Below are 17,471 nucleotides of genomic sequence, written 5' to 3'. Positions count from 1 at the left end.
GGCCAGGATGGTGTGTTCTGTTCTCTTTGCTAATGTAGGATGTTACCTACCTCCCCTCTCCTGTGCTGTTCTGTACTGCTCACCATGGGCTCATTGGACTCCATGGGTAATTGACTGGAGCCTGAAAGACAGGGAGGCCCACCAGTGGATCAACTGGGGCTTGATAAATTGATGTTCATTTGACTTCTAATTTGTTTTAATATTGTTGTGGGAATTGGGCGGGATGGGGTCTCTATTGGAACAGTGGGTGTGCAAATATAAAAGCAAATTGAGCGCTTGTGTTCGTATAAGGGTGTGTGTGCATGTATGTGTATGTGCATCAATTCCATTCTACTGTACTTCATACCTTCCAACTCTACATGTCTAAATGCAGCATTTTCATTTTTTATTTAACCTTTATTTACCTAGGCAAGTCAGTTAAGAACAAATTCTTATTTACAATGACGGCCTACCAAAAGGCAAAAGGCCTCCTGTGGGGACGGGGACTGGGATTAAAAATACAAAAAATAAAATACAATATAAATATAGGACAAAACACACATCACAACAAGAGAGACAACACAACACTACATAGAGAGACAACAACATAGCAAGGCAGCAACACATGACAACACAGCATGGTAGCAACACAACATGACAACACAGGAATGTCGCAACACAACATGACAACAACATGGTAAAAACACAACATGGTAGCAGCACAAAACATGGTACAAACATTATTGGCCACAGACAACAGCACAAAAGACAAGAAGGTAGAGACAACAATACATCACGCAAAGCAGCCACAACTGTCAGTAAGTGTCCATGAAAGAGTCTTTGAATGAAGAGATTGTGATAAAACTGTCTAGTTTGAGTGTTTGTTGCAGCTCGAGGCCTATGCGGGTTTTATAAATAAGCATCAGCCAGTGTGTCTTGCGACAGGTATACAGAGATGACCAGTTTACAGAGGAGTATAGAGTGCACTGATGTGTCCTATAAGGATCATCGTTGACAAATCTGATGGCTGAATGGTGTCCCTTAGAATCATAATGAGAGAGTGAGAGTATTATGCTGTTTCTTGTTCTCAGTAATAGGACTCCAGTAATTAGAGCAGTGTGGCAATTGGAAAAGTTAAGAGACGCTGTTGCAGGCTGGCTGATGAAGGAGCTGAAATATGACAGTGGCCTCTAGGTGGCCCCGCGACGCCACATTAACCCTGGTTCAACATATCTAATCACCATAGAAGAAGACATCAGAGACAGTTCAGGCCATAGAGATAGATAGATGACTCTAGTGCCCCAAATCCTGTGTTGGCATGGACAGTGCCATTGAGGACTTTCACCATTTTGAAGCAGTCAATTGGGTGGGACTTCCTATGGGTTAAGAATGGATCACATAATTTACCCAGGTCAACAGGAGGGATCAGCCAATTAATTTTACTTGAGCAAACATTCCATAACTGCAGGTGGCAGTAAATCACCAACGATGACTTTATACCTGTTCAATCAACCCACTTCATGTGGCAGTATGCACCCTTTCAGTTTGTTTATCAACTCCTAGAAGTACTAGAAAAAGTGAACTACTTGAAAATGTAGATGGCCTCAGTGGCACTGCCCATGCACTCACAGACGCCATAATGGGACAGATACAGTGTTGTGTCCTCTATCTATCTCTATGCTTCAGGGCAACTGACGTCCTTCAACACACACTGTACAGGCCCTGTATGATTACATGGGGTATCAATGTGCACTGTCAGCTGGTCCTATACCAGCTGGAACTCAAGGCCCTCAGTTGTGGGCTAATTAATATTTTTTGTCTTGTATGCGTCTGCAGCTAGTCCTGATGCGCGTGCTTAGCTGTGTGTGACAGTGACGCCCTTGATGCGTGGTTGGCTCTGCAGCAGTACTACAAACTCATTAGATAGCAGATGTGAGGTGTCCCAGCTATCACAGCATCAGACCAAGGTGAGTGTTAAACATTAGACTGGTGCTCACACCCTCAGGCATTATGCAGTCCACGCCTGTCGCTTGGGCCCGCATATCTGACTGTAGGTAAACTGAGGCAGCATCAAGCAGTTTGGGGAAAGATAACTCTTGTAGTATGTTAAGAGTCATTCAGAGTCACCTCCACAGGAAGTTTGGTGTTTTAGGAAACTGTCCTCAGGACACAAATCCCCTGTTTCCACTAAGACTAAGAATTTATGCATCAGAACATTAATGTAAAACTGAAGCACTCCAGACCTAGAAAATGGCCAGGTACTCCACAACCAAGTTCTTGGTAGCCCAAAGACTGGGTTGAGACTAAAAGCACTGACTTTATTAATTTAGTAGGTCACAATAAACTCACAAGGATTTAAGTGTGCTACAATGTAAATAAACTTTTCAGAAATACTACTGTAAGTCAATGAGGTGTCATACCTTAAAGGATGTCCCCTAGGATATAGTTTGTCCTCCAACTGTGGTCCAAATCATATTTGGGAGTAAAACCTGATTACATCTCCCTGTGTGAAGAGACCAAATCAGATCATGTTTGTTTCTCGGAGTCTGATTAGGTCTAATTGAACTACATCTATAGTATAAACATTGCAGGAGCCCAGTCCCACTGGGACCAATAGAGAGGTTATTAAGGGAAAGCTTTTTCCTCTCTATCTCTCTCCATCTCACTCTTTCTCTTCCCATTTCTTTCTCTCTCTTTTTCAGCCACTCAGCCTCTCTCTCTCTCTCTCTCTCTCCCTCTCTCTCTCTCTCTCTCTCTCTCTCTCTCTCTCTCTCTCTCTCTCTCTCTCTCTCTCTCTCTCTCTCTCTCTCTCTCTCTCTCTCTCTCTCTCTTACACTCTCTCTTCCCCTCTCTTTCTCCTTCAATCTCTCTCTCTTCCTCTTTCCATCTCATTGCATACCTGCACACACACATACGCACACACACTCATACACACACCACCCCACCCAATATGCCTGCATGCGAATCAAAGCTTGAATACCAAAATAGCACCCTATCTTACATGTTATCCACACTAATTGATCATGCTAATGACCCTCTGAAATAGGTTGCCCTTATTTTCCTGCCTTAAAAGGGATATAAAATATATCATTTATAATTTATTTATATCTGTGAGGAACCCAGCCAGTGATTTGTGATTCTATCTCATATGGCTTAGCACTAAGGCAGATGCAGTGTAATTATTGGTACTGTGAGAACTGTTTTAGTACTACAGATGTAGGATCTTAATTTGGTTTGGCTTTTGCTGCTGAGAATTTTCCTGCACTGCAGGAAATGCAAACTTGTAGTGTATTCAAGGTTTCAAATGACTTCTAAAGTGTGTAATTTCCACTTTAAAATGACAGAGTTGATTTGCTCTAACGAAAAATGTATCAACCTCTACAAAAAATGTCCATTAATTATAAGCCACATAATAATTCACATTTCCTGTTGCCACAGGATTATTTTCCTACTGTAGCAAACAGGCCCAAATTAAGATCCCACATTTGTATGTATCAATGTGTACGTATCTACATTTTAACTACGCTGTACCTACCAAATCAAATAATATTGTATTGGTGACATACACGTGTTTAGCAGGTGTTATTGCGGGTGTAGTGAAATGCTTGTAATGTAATTTGTATGTGTAAACATGGTGTAAAGAACTGTAGAGAAAGAAACCTCTATTCTATCAGAAGTCATGCTAGCATGGATTACATAGAAACCCATTCAGTTGTGAATGATGGAAATACTGAATGAATTTGGTGAACTGTGACACTGCTCTTGCTAGTATCACTGTTCTTTAAGAATGATACTAGTATCTTAAAGAACAGTGATACTAGCAAGAGCACTGTGTGGGTTTCTCTTTTCTTTCATGTTATTCAAATGTTGTCATGCATCTGCAACAAAGATAGCTCAGATGTACGAGTGCCTTTTTGAATTTAGCTCAGTCATTGTAATAGTCAATAGTCAAAAATAGTCAATTTCTAGTGGTACCTCTGGACATAATCTACGTGACAGTCTCAAATTACACCCTAGTCCCTATACAGTGCACTACTTCTGACCAGGACCCATACGGCTCTGGTCAAAAGTAGTGCACTATATAGGGAATAGGGTGTTATTTGCGACTCATCCATAGCCTGCCTCTGTTCTAATCTCCATACATTTCCTCTAACTGATCACGTCCTCCAGCTTGTTCTGTTATTGATGTCAGCCATTGACCAGAGACATTCATAAAAAGTGCTTTAGTTTCGCTCTATAAACTTCAGCTTTATTGCCATTAAGGGATGTAGGGAGAAAATTATTAGTCTGCTTTTAATAAAAGGAACTGCTTGACGCCTTAGATGGACATAAAGAGGCTCAAAGAGAACATAATCGTAACTCTGTTACAGAAGGTAACACCTCTTGATTTATTTTGACATTAACGTTAATATTTTGAATATATGAACATATGGAAATATCCATATCGAATATAAAAAATGTATATATTCAAGAATAAAAAAAACTGGGTGTATTTGATCTGTGTGTGTGTGTGTGTGTGTGCGTGTGTGTATATGTGTGTGTGTGAGAGAAAGTGTCTTCAGCATAGTGCGTGTGTGTCTAGAGTGTATTGTGTGTCAGGATATTGTGAATAACATAACAATGTCTGTGTGTATACGGCTCTATTGATACAGGCCTCCTGGGAAAGAGAGATTTTAATCTCAATGGGATCAACTGTATAAATATTAGATGAATAAAGTATTACTGTGTGTGTGTGACATTGTGTGTGTGTGTGACGTTTTGTGTGTATTTTTCTCTCAGGAGGAATAGTCCCATCCATCTTGTCCCCTCAATAATGGGGGCTCAGGGTAGCTTATACCCGGCTTCTCGATCCGTCCTCATTTAGTTGGCATTTTGTTCCGTCCAAGACACTCTTCCTCTGACGCTTGGAGAGAGAGACCCAGACTTTCTCCTCTCCTCCCCTGTTTCCTACTGTCTCTCTCATCGCCCGTCTGTCTAGCCCTCTACCTCCTGTTTTTCACCTCTCTCCTCTTCTTCTCCTGGCCCGTGCACCTGATCGCCCCCGCCTCGCCCTCTACCTCCTGTTTTTCACCTCTCTCCTCTTCTTCTCCTGGCCCGTGCACCTGATCGCCCCCGTCTCGCCCTCTACCTCCTGTTTTTCACCTCTCTCCTCTTCTTCTCCTGGCCCGTGCACCTGATCGCCCCCGTCTCGCCCTCTGCCTCCTGTCTTTTCCGGTCTCCTCTCTTCCCCTCTGCCTCCTCTCCATTCACTGTCTCCTCTTCCTCTCTGCACTCTGCCCCTCATCATGCCACTGCCTCTGGCTCTCTGTCTTCCCTCCTCTCTTTCCCCTAACTATACTCTCACCACCATGTCTCCTTTCGGCTTTCTTTTCCTCCCTTCTCTCCTCTCCTTCTCTCCGTTCTCTTCACCTCCTCTCTTCCTCTCCTCTCCATCCCTTGCTTCTCATCTTTCACTCCACAAGGATAGTATACAAAATGATGACAAATTTATATGAAACCCAAAGGAGGAGAGGAAAAAAAAGAGTCTACACATCGCAAGTCGACCGTAAGCATAAATTATGTGACATACTGCTGTGCACATTCTATAATCATGATATCCTCTGCGTTACTCATACGACCAGTAAACACTGTAACAGCAGACAGTGCACCATGATTGTCCCCTTGGATGCTGATGTAAGGTCAGTTTTGCAATTTGCTCCCTAATGGTTAAGTTTAGGACCTGGGAAGGGTAGCTGATCCTAGATTTGTGTCTGAGCATTACGTCTACTCCCACTCTCCTACTCTGGCCCTCGACGTCACCGGTCTACTAACCACCAGTCCTGGCAACCCATCTTTACGCACACCTGTGCCCTATCATCAGTCACACCTGGACTTAATTACTACCTTCATTACTTACCATTTATCTAACACTGTTTAGTCAGTCATCGGGTAGTATTGTTTGTGTTTCCCTGTCGGACGCTTCTCTTGTTTTGTATCGTTCCATGTTGCTTATCATTATCACTAACTGCACCTTCTTCCTGACCCTGCGTCTACGTTATTTTTTACATTTTTATTTCACCTTTATTTAACCAGGTAGTCCTTTGTTCACCCGACCTAGAATATCTCACAATCAAATGAGATACCTCCCAAGAATATTATCTTCGGTTATAGTCCCATCCGTGTATATTTCCCCTCAAGCCAATACCAAGACGGCCCTCAAGGAACTGCACTGGACTTTGTGGACCAAAGTTCTATCAACACATTGCCTGTAGTACTTTCACTACAATAACTCTCAATCATTGTTACACTCCCTTTCGGGATGGCTACAAGACCCTCCCCACCCTCCCTTCGGGCAAATCAGATCACGACTCCACTCCTCCCTTCCTATAGGCTGAACCTCAAACAGGAAGTATTCGACGCAAAGTATTAGGATTACTGTGAGCATAGTTACAAGTGTATAAGTGTTATCTCTCTTTCTTCCTCCCTTTCTCCTTCCTCCCTCTTTTGATAAACAAGCAGTCATATTGTAGTTAGTCCACTAGGGAACTGATTTCATCGTATTAAGTTTCTAATTAATAACCTATACTGTGTGTGTGTACCCTGTGTTATCATTTAGTTAGTAAATAAACAATGAACCCAGCCCTGTGCAACTGGGTCGTGGACTTCCTGACGGGCCGACCCCAGGTGGTGAAGGTAGGAAACAACACCTCCACTACGCTGATCCTCAACACAGGGGCCCGACAAGGATGCATGCTCAGCCCCCTCCTGTACTCCCTGTTCACCCATGACTGCGTGGCCATGCACGCCTCCAACTCAATCATCAAGTTTGCAGACGACACAGTAGTAGGTCAGATTACCAACAATGACGAGACAGCCTACAGGGAGGAGGTGAGGTCCCTGGCGGAGTGGTGCCAGGAAAATAACCTCTCCCTCAACGTCAATAAAAAGAAGGAGCTGATGGTAGACTTCAGAAGACAACAGAGAGAGCACGCCCCTATTCACATTGATGGGACTGCAAGTTCCTCTGCATACACATCACTGACCATCTGAAATGGTCCACCCACACACACAGTGGGGTGAACAAGGCGCAATAGCGCCTCTTCACCCTCAGGAGACTGAATAAATTTGGCTTGGCCCCTACAACTTTTACAGATGTACAATTGAGAGCATTCTATCAGGCTGTATCATTGCCTGGTACAGCAACTGCCCGCAACCGCAACCGCAGGGCTCTCCAGAGGGTGGTGTGGTCTGCCCAGTGCATCACCAGGGGCACACTGCCTGCCATCCAGGACATCTACTGCACCCAATGTCACAGGAAGGCCAAAAAGATCATCAAGGACATCAAACACCCGAGCCACAGCCTGTTCACCCCGCTATCATCCAGAAGGCAAGGTCAGTACGGGTGCATCAAACCCTAGAGGTCGCGGGGCCCTAAGTAGTCGCTTATGTCGCTTATGCCTGGGGCCGGTCCTGGTGACGGCAAGCAGAGACAAACTTAATCTCATCTGAACCAGAATTATTTTCAACCCCCCTGGACCTGCCCGACCCCAAAACACAGTTAGTCAATGTAGGAGGACAGAGAGAGAGAAAAAGAGAGAAAATGAGAGCGAGAGAGGAAGGCTTCAGAGCATCAATCTAATGAACTCACAGGACCCCCGGCTGGTTTTCAGAGGTGTTTACTTGTCTAAAACCCCAGAATAATCTGTATCCTTCCTCTTCTCTCCCCTCAGTCTGAACAAGATTTCACTTCCTGCTGTTGCTTAGCACACCTATGTTAGACCTCCCACCTCTGTCAGCACAGTGTACGGGCACCACAAACACACACATATACCCACATGAACATTGATTTTTTTCCACATACAGTACATGTATAAATGGCCATCATAGGTCTGTGAATAGACTAGTTGAGTCAGCACTAAATGGTTTCTTACATCTGTTTGAGGCCACCACTCTTGCTGAACATTGCAGGAGTGCTGTGTGTGTGTGTAATGTGCGTACCTTTATTTAATTTATTTATTTTACTAGGCAAGTCAGTTAAGAACAAATTCTTATTTTCAATGACGGCCTAGGAACAGTGGGTTAACTGCCTTGTTCAGGGGCAGAACGACAGATTTGTACCTTGTCAGCTCTGGGATTCAATCTTGCAACCTTTCGGTTACTAGTCCAACGCTCTAACCACTAGGCTACGCTGCTGCGTGTGTGCGCGAGTGGGTGTGTGTACATACGCGCGTCATTGGTGCCTGTCTACCCTGTAGTTAGAGCTGTCTACCCTGTAGTTAGATCTCACCCTGGTTTGAAACACAGCAGGTATAAAATCTCATCTCGCTGAGGGTTTTCTGTCTCTGTTCAGTGAGGTATCAGATTCTACTGCCTTGCACATCTCTGAGACCAGCAGGAAACACACACAGTGAACAACCCACACGTCTGATGGAGAAAGAACATAATCATTGAAGGATGTACAAACATTTGATTCAGTGAACAAGAAATGACTTAACTTCAGACTATCAAGATTTATTTTTCCTGTGAGGAAGAACACATTACTCCTACCCAGAGCCGTGTATACAACTTGGCAACATATTCTCAGCAACATTTTAAAAAAATATATGTTTGGTGCTTACATTGTGGGCAGTTTGCTGCTAATCAATTAACCCCAAATTATTAACATACAGTATGAACTTCCTTCATCCTTTCTCTGCCATTTGTAAAACCCTGAATCCCCAAACCCATGAATAAAGCCATATTATGAGTAATCACAAAGGACTGACTATTTAACATCTTTAAGCATTAATCTGTCTCAGTTTGCCCTCTGATGAAGAGTCCTTAAAGGTGTGGTGAAGGTTGAAGCGCAGGGTGAGATAGGACAACCCTTATCTTAATTACCCCCATCACTCACACCCTCCTCTATCTGAGCCCTCTCTCCACACCAGGACATTAACCACTAATAAAATAATAAAAGATAGCTCATTGAGGAGGAGTTTCCCCTTGCAAAGCAGGACAAACTGATTTCTATACGCCGTTGTGAGAAATTTAGCTTCATAGCTGATATTTGTTGAGTTTGGTTTAAGTTTTTGGAGGTGAAAGGCACCATTTGTAAATGGCTGTGTGGAGGGGCATGTTGACAAACTATCACCCTTTGTCGAGGGGTAATAACACTCATTTGGGAAGGTTAGCGATTCTGCATTTGACCTTTGTATTAATCTGGCAGTTTGAACGCAGCAGACGGTGGTTTTATGTTACACTTGCCTGCCAGTAGTTTTAATGCAGGCAGATTGGGATCATTTGTCACAGATGATGTTTGGATCATCACGGGGTTACAGGGGTTATCAGTGAGCGGGAAATAGAAGGGTAAACGGCAGAATGTTGAAACATAAACATTACGGATTTAACTTTAAAGACAACAATGACAGTCACATTTCCCCTTCTTTGGCATTAGCCTGGATACCAGTGTGTTTCTGCTTTAGTTTTAGTTGACTCCTTTGTTGTTGTCATACCAAACAACAAGTACAATCAATATCTGGTATAAATGCTCTGGAAAACAATAGGAACAGGCCTTGATAGACAAGAATGAGAGCTTACGGGAGAATGAATGGTGTGTTATTAAATCCAACTCTACTGTATATTTGACCAACATTACAGTAATTAATGGATCCCATACATAATTATAACAGGGTAATTCATAAGACTGCGTAATTCTGTAATTTTCTCATTACCAAATTGCACATGTTATCCAATCAGATGCACCAGAGGTTGGGAGCATTTTAGAAAATGAACAAAACCTGTACTTTACTTAGAACTTTTCACAATCACTTAAATGGGACATTAATAGTGCTGCGTTCAGTCCTACCAAGTGCAATGATTACTTTTCTGTAGCGTAATGATTGCAGAGTTAAACAGATTCCCCATCGTTATGATAGTCTCTGTCTCCATCTTTCTCATCTTTAAGGTAATCCATTTTCTTATGGGCACCAATCCCTGTAGTGTTTAAGTGCCCACTTTGAGTGCTGCCATTAATCACCCAGACAAACCATGACTCAGAGAGGACTATTCCCTATGGCGCATACTGAAAATACTGCTTCTAAAACTACAAATACCTTTCTTCATATTTCTAAATGGAAGCTTTAATTCCTGCATAATAGACCGTTAAACAAGTATGTGTTCCGTGTCCAGTTGAAGTCGGAAATTTATATACACCTCAGCCAAATACATTTAAACTCAGTATTTCACCATTCCTGACATTTAATCCAAGTAAAAAATCTGTGTTTTAGGTCAGTTAGGATCACCACTTTATTTTAAGAATGTGAAATGTCAGAATAATAGTAGAGATAATGATTTATTCCAGCATTTCTTTATTTCATCACATTCCCAGTGCGTCTGTCACGTTCGTCGTAACGAGGAGACCAAGGCGAAGCGTGTTATGAATACATCTTATTTTAATAAATGAAGAACACTTAACAAACTATACAAAACGAACGTGAAGCTAATACAATGAGTGCTGACATGCAACTACTCATAGACAATAACCCACAGATAAACCAAGGAATATGGCTACCTAAAAATGGTTCCCAATCAGAGACAACGATAAACAGCTGCCCCTGATCCAGGTAACCATAGACATATAAACACCTAGACTGGCCACCCCATAAACATACAAAAACCCTAGACAGGGCAACACATACAGTGGGACAAAAAAGTATTTAGTCAGCCACCAATTGTGCAAGTTCTCCCACTTAAAAAGATGAGAGAGGCCTGTAATTTTCATCATAGGTACACTTGGTACACTATGACAGACAAAATGAAGAAGAAAAAATCCAGAAAATCACATTGTAGGATTTTTAATGAATTTATTTGCAAATTATGGTGGAAAATAAGTATTTGGTCAATACCAAAAGTTTATCTCAATACTTTGTTATATACCCTTTGTTGGCAATGACAGAGGTCAGACGTTTTCTGTAAGTCTTCACAAGATTTTCACACACTGTTGCTGGTATTTTGGCCCGTTTCTCCATGCAGATCTCCTCTAGAGCAGTGATGTTTTGGGGCTGTTGCTGGGCAACACAGACTTTCAACTCCCTCCAAAGATTTTCTATGGGATTGAGATCTGGAAGACTGGCTAGGCCACTCCAGGACCTTGAAATGCTTCTTACGAAGCCACTCCTTCGTTGCCCGGGCGGTGTGTTTGGGATCATTGTCATGCTGAAAGACCCAGCCACGTTTCATCTTCAATGCCCTTGCTGATGGAAGGAGGTTTTCACTCAAAATCTCACGATACATGGCCCCATTCATTCTTTCCTTTACACGGATCAGTCGTCCTGTTCCCTTTGCAGAAAAACAGCCCCAAAGCATGATGTTTCCACCCCCATGCTTCACAGTAGGTATGGTGTTCTTTGGATGCAGCTCAGCATTCTTTGTCCTCCAAACACGACGAGTTGAGTTTTTACCAAAAAGTTATATTTTGGTTTCATCTGACCATATGACATTCTCCCAATCTTCTTCTGGATCATCCAAAAGCTCTCTAGCAAACTTCAGACGGGCCTGGACATGTACTGGCTTAAGGAGGGGGACACGTCTGGCACTGCAGGATTTGAGTCCCTGGCGGCGTAGTGTGTTACTGATGGTAGGCTTTGTTACTTTGGTCCCAGTTCTCTGCAGGTCATTCACTAGGTCCCCCCGTGTGGTTCTGGGATTTTTGCTCACCGCTCTTGTGATCATTTTGACCCCACGGGGTGAGATCTTGCGTGGCGCCCCAGATCGAGGGAGATTATCAGTGGTCTTGTATGTCTTCCATTTCCTAATAATTGCTCCCACAGTTGATTTCTTCAAACCAAGCTGCTTACCTATTGCAGATTCAGTCTTCCCAGCCTGGTACAGGTCTACAATTTTGTTTCTGGTGTCATTTGACAGCTCTTTGGTCTTGGCCATAGTGGAGTTTGGAGTGTGACTGTTTGAGGTTGTGGACAGGTGTCTTTTATATGGATAAAAAGTTCAAACAGGTGCCATTAATACAGGTAACGAGTGAAGGACAGAGGAGCCTCTTAAAGAAGGTCTGTGAGAGCCAGAAATCTTGCTTGTTTGTAGGTGACCAAATACTTATTTTCCACCATAATTTGCAAATAAATTCATTCAAAATCCTACAATGTGATTTTCTGGATTTTTTTTCTCATGTTGTCTGTCAAAGTTGAAGTGTAACTATGATGAAAATTACAGGCCTCTCTCATCTTTTTAAGTGGGAGAACTTGCACAATTGGTGGCTGACTAAATACTTTTTTGCCCCACTGTATATCACCCTTGTCACACCCTGACCTAACCAAAATAATAAAGAAAACAAAGATAACTAAGGTCAGGGCGTGACAGGGTCAGAAGTTTACATACACTCAATTAGTATTTGGACTCAAATGTTTCGGGTTGCCTTCCACAAGCTTCCCATAATAAACTGGGTGAATTTTGGCCCATTACTCCTGACAGAGCTGATGTAACTGAGTCAGGTTTGTAGGCCTCCTTGCGCTCACACGCCTTTTCAGTACTGCACACAAATATTCTATGAGATTGAGTTCAGGGCTTTGTGATGGCCACTCCAATACCTTGACTTTGGAAGTATGCTTGGGGTCATTGTCCATTTGGAAGACCCATTTGAGACCAAGCTTTAACTTCCTGACTGATGTATTGAGATGTTGCTTCACTAAATCCACGTAATTTTCCATTCTCATGATGCCATCTATGTTGTGAAGTACACCAGTCCCTCCTGCAGCAAAGCACCCCCACAACATGATGCTGCCATCCCCGTGCTTCAAGGTTGGGATGGTGTTCTTCACCTTGCAAGCTTCCCCCTTTTTCCTCAACATAACAATGGTTATTATGGCCCAACAGTTCTATTTGTGTTTCATCAGACCAGAGGACATTTCTCCAAAAAGTATGATCTTTCTCCCCATGTGCAGTTGCAAACCGTAATCTGGCTTTTTTTATGGCGGTTTTGGAGCAGTGGCTTCTTCCTTGCTGAGCAGCCTTTCAGGTTATGTCGATAAAATACTTGTTTTACTGTGGATAAAGATACTTTTGTACCCGTTTCCTCCAGCATCTTCACATGGTCCTTTGCTGTTGTTCTGTGATTGATTTGCACTTTTTGCACCAAAGTACGTTCATCTCTAGGAGACGCGTCTCCTTCCTGAGCGGTATGACGGCTGCGTGGTCCCATGGTGTTTATATTTGCGTACTGTTGTTTGTACAGCTGAACGTGGTACCGTCAGGCATTTGGAAATTTCTCCCAAGGATGAACCAGACTTGTGGAGGTCTAAGCTGGTCTTGGCTGATTTCTTTGGATTTTTCCATGATGTCAAGCAAAGAGGCACTGAGTTTGAAGGTAGGCCTTGAAATACATCCACAGGCACACCTCCAATTGATTCAAATGATATCAATTAGCCTATCAGAAGCCTCTAAAGCCATGACATCATTTTCTGGAATTTTCCAAGCTGTTTAAAGGCACAGTCAACTTCGTGTATGTAAACTTCTGACCCACTGGAATTGTGATACAGTGAATTATAAGTAATCTGTCTCTAAACAATTGTTGGAAAAATGACTTGTGTCATGCACAAAGTAGATGTCCTAACCAACTTGCCAGAACTATAATTTGTTAACAATACATTTGTGGAGTGGTTGAAAAATGAGTTTGAATGACTCCAGCCTAAGTGTATGTAAACTTTCGACTTCAACTGTATATGTTTCACTCATTATTTTTTTTAATTTTTAAATTATTTTTACCTTTATTTAACCAGGCAAGTCAGTTAAGAACACATTCTTATTTGCAATGACGGCCTGGGAACAGTGGGTTAACTGCCTGTTCAGGGGCAGAACGACAGATTTGTACCTTGTCAGCTCGGGGGTTTGAACTCGCAACCTTCCGGTTACTAGTCCAACGCTCTAACCACTAGGCTACGCTGCCGCATTCACACAGCAACACGCACACATGCATGCCTGCATGCATGCACGCACGCATATAGATACACACACACGCACACAGCTTCACAGTGTATTGCGACATTGTTTTGTATCCATTATGATGGTGGGTTCATGTAGACTGTAAGTGAGAAACAACCTTTCACCTTTAAATAAGACTGACTGAGCACATGCCATGGGTGGTTCTGTGTTCAATTTAACATGACTTCACCTGTAAGGCTGAAACCAGAACTCACCTGGAATCACAGATGATGTCATCTCATTCTAGAACTTTACAGAACCTCTCCCACACAGAGGAAAATAGGACCAAAGACAACTGCAACATTTTTTAAATAGGTGTTCAGACCCTTTGCTATGAGACTCGAAATTGAGCTGAGGTGCACCCTGTTTTCATTGATCCTCCTTCAGATGTTCCTACAACTTGACTGGAGTCCACCTGTGGTAAATTAAATTGATTGGACATGATTTGGAAAGGCACACACCTGTCTATATAAGGTCCCACAGTTGACAGTGCATGTCAGAGCAAAATCCAAGATTGTGTCAAAGCACAGATCAGGCGAAGGGTACCAAAAAATGTCTGCAGCATTGAATGTCCCCAAGAACACAGTGGCCTCCATCATTCTTACATCAACGAAGTTTGGAGCTGAACCTGGCCTAGAGCTGGCCGCCCCCGGCCAAACTGAGCAATCAGGGGAGAAGGGCATTGGTCAAGGAGGTGAGCTAGAACCCAATGGTCACTCTGACAGAGCTCCAGAGGTCCTCTGTGGAGATGGGAGAACCTTCCAGAAGGACAACCATCTCTGCAGCACTCTACCAATCAGGCCTTTATGGTAGAGTGGCCAGAAGGAAGTGAAGGCCTGCATGGAGTTTGCCAAACGACACCTAAATGAAACCTGGCACAATCCCTACAGATGATTTGCCTGTCTACCCAGACTCCTTCCTTCGGCCAAACGGGTCGGGATTTGTTTAACAAACTCTGCCATCGTGGTGGTCTGCAGAAACATTGCTAGCCAAACACAGTCCTCTCTCGCTACGGTGTTTATTCAGACCCAAGTTACACCCGCATAAATATAATTTAATTATCTTTTTATGCACTTTTCTCTCTATGCATATTCTGACCTTGAACTTAGTCATGGGGACAAGCCAGTGTCAGCAAGGTACCCTGCAAGCCAGTGTATTCTGACCTTGACTTAATTCCCTAATAATTCTACAACCTTTATTTTGAATATCCTGTTCTCTCGATGTAGTCCAGTGAGTTTGCCAACAAAATTCAAATGATAGGTAAACCGTTTATAAAAGGATGGCTAAAGATAAATGTACTGAAAATCCTATTGAATAAACAAGAAAATCTGTTGGCTAGCAAGTGGGAGGGTTTTCAGCGGTTGAATTCAATTTATTCAGAGCACGCCCAGCAGCAAAGCCCGAGCAGCAAAGCCCGTTACACTACTGCATAAGGTGAGTCTGAGTGGTCCAAACACACCAAGAAAGTAGTGAAGAGGGCACAACAATGCCTTTTCCCCATCAGGAGACTGAAAAGATGCCAGGACAAGGGTAAGGTGCAACAGATAATGTTACAGGGAGACTCTTGGTCTGCCAGGTTGGACGTTAAGAATATGGCAAACGCCCCCTTCAAAGGTAGGCAACGTATCGATCCCTGCCTGGACGAGAGGGTGTGCCTCTCTACAGCCAATGAACTAAACAAGTTCTTCACCCTCTTTGAAACAGTCGTCTCCCCCGCTCCCCTGGCCTGTCTGGAGGAGGATGTCATGGCAACCAAGAGCGTGCTTGTCATCGATGAGGAAGTCGTACAAAGAGTATTCGAAAGCACTGGAGCACGAAAGAGACCGGGGCCTGATAACATGTGTCTTGAAAAGCTGTTCCACTCAGGTGTTTTTTGCTCTCTCTTTCAGCGGTCCCTGGATACATTGGACATTCCATCTCTATGGAAAAAATATACTGTTGTACCTGTCCCAAAAATCTCTCATCCATCTGTATCAGATGATTACAGACCTGTCGCTCTTACCTCTCTCTTGATGAAATCTCTTGAAAAGATCATCAAGGCATACATAATCAACACCACCAGACACCTTCCTGACCCCCTCCAATTTGCATACCGGTCAGAGAGAGGGACAGATGATGCCATCCTTTCGCTCTTACATCTGGTGTACATGCATTTGGAGGGCAGTGAAACCCATGTGCCTATCAGGTTCGCAGATTTCTCCCCGGCATTTAACACGATCAATCCGTTGGTCCTCGCGGACAGACTGAGAGGAGACTTCAGACTTGATGCCATGCTTATCACATGGATCACCAGTACTATACATACTGTATACTTTTGTATTTGTATTTATTATGGATCCCCATTCTCTTTTATAAATCATTAATTGAGAGCATTCTGTCCTACTGCTTGACCTGCTGGTCTGGGGATATCAAGGCTGCAGGAAAATAGGTTGGGCAAGATAGTCAGGATTTGTGGAAAAAAATAATCTCTCTACCTGGGCAGAGACCTCCTTAAGGAGAATAAAATAGCGGTTGACTCTTCCCATCCACTCCACCATGAATTCCAGCTCCTTCCCTCTGGACGTAGGTACAGACAACCTAAGGTTAAAAAAATAGGGCCAAGTACTCTTTTATTCCAAATGTAATTCTGCAACTTAACAAAATGTTGGACTAATTGCACACTTAGCACTTGCACTATGAAACTGCACTTACCCTGCCTATTTGCTTGTAAATATCCTTTGCTATTTATTTAACATTTTTAGATGTGATATGTTTTATGACTGCTGCTAGATGAATTGCCTCTTTGAGGACATTAAAGTTTTTCTGAATCTGAACTGTTGTGAGCCATATCTCCCTGCTCTGACACAGAGAGGGAAAGGGGAATATGAATGAGGGGAATAGGCCCAGTGCAGCTGGTGAAGATGAATAGAATCAGAACCTTTTTGTGGGGAATCTGGCACAGAGAGGAGAAAGGGAGTGGGAGAGGATGAGACGGAGAGAGGGAGACTTGAAAGTAAGGTAGATGATAGAGGTCTTCCTATAAAGGTAAAAATTCTGGCAAGGGAGGAGAGAGGATAGAAGAGAGGATAGAAGAGAAAGAAAGGTGTGATAGTGAGGGTGAGTAAGTTAGATAGAGGACTCCCATTGAAGGTCACAGACACCTGGACCCCAGTGGCATCAGCCATCTTGGCAAGTCACATCAGTAGCAGCTTTCAACGAGTTGAATGAGCTGGGTTTCTAAGGGGAGTGTTGTTGTACCTGATAAGGTTAATACATTTTTAACTGGGGGGCGTTACGGAGGAAATTGCACCCCCTCTGCATCCTGTGCCTTCCTGCAGCTGTACTCTGGAACGGTGGAGGCACCTGGAGGACCAGATGTCTTGGGTTGACATCTATGGTGGCATCTATCCTATCCTCCAACTGGCATGGATTTCTATGGTAATATCTGTCAATCCTATCCTCCAGTTGGCAATGTGTATCCTCCGATTGGCAAAGATTTCCATGGTGCTGATCAATCCCCCAGCTGGCGTAGAACATCTATGGTGACATCTATTCCCAGTTGACAG

The 17,471-nt window shown here is 43.2% G+C and overlaps 1 long non-coding RNA gene across 1 annotated transcript in view; it reads left to right on the top strand.

The window, feature by feature from the left end:
* The first annotated feature begins 1,732 nt into the window (after positions 1-1,732).
* The window catches only part of LOC127912847 (uncharacterized), a 33,889-nt gene continuing 18,150 nt past the window's right edge, over positions 1,733-17,471 (top strand). Inside the window, exon 1 of the long non-coding RNA XR_008083684.1 lies at positions 1,733-1,946. This is a non-coding gene — a long non-coding RNA (uncharacterized LOC127912847). The remainder of the gene's footprint in view (positions 1,947-17,471) is intronic.

Source organism: Oncorhynchus keta, chromosome 28 (assembly GCF_023373465.1).
Source record: "Oncorhynchus keta strain PuntledgeMale-10-30-2019 chromosome 28, Oket_V2, whole genome shotgun sequence".
In the NCBI taxonomy this organism is placed as follows: Eukaryota; Metazoa; Chordata; class Actinopteri; order Salmoniformes; family Salmonidae; genus Oncorhynchus; species Oncorhynchus keta.
Note: the sequence above shows the minus strand (reverse complement) of the source record. Positions and strands in the feature narration are given on the sequence as shown.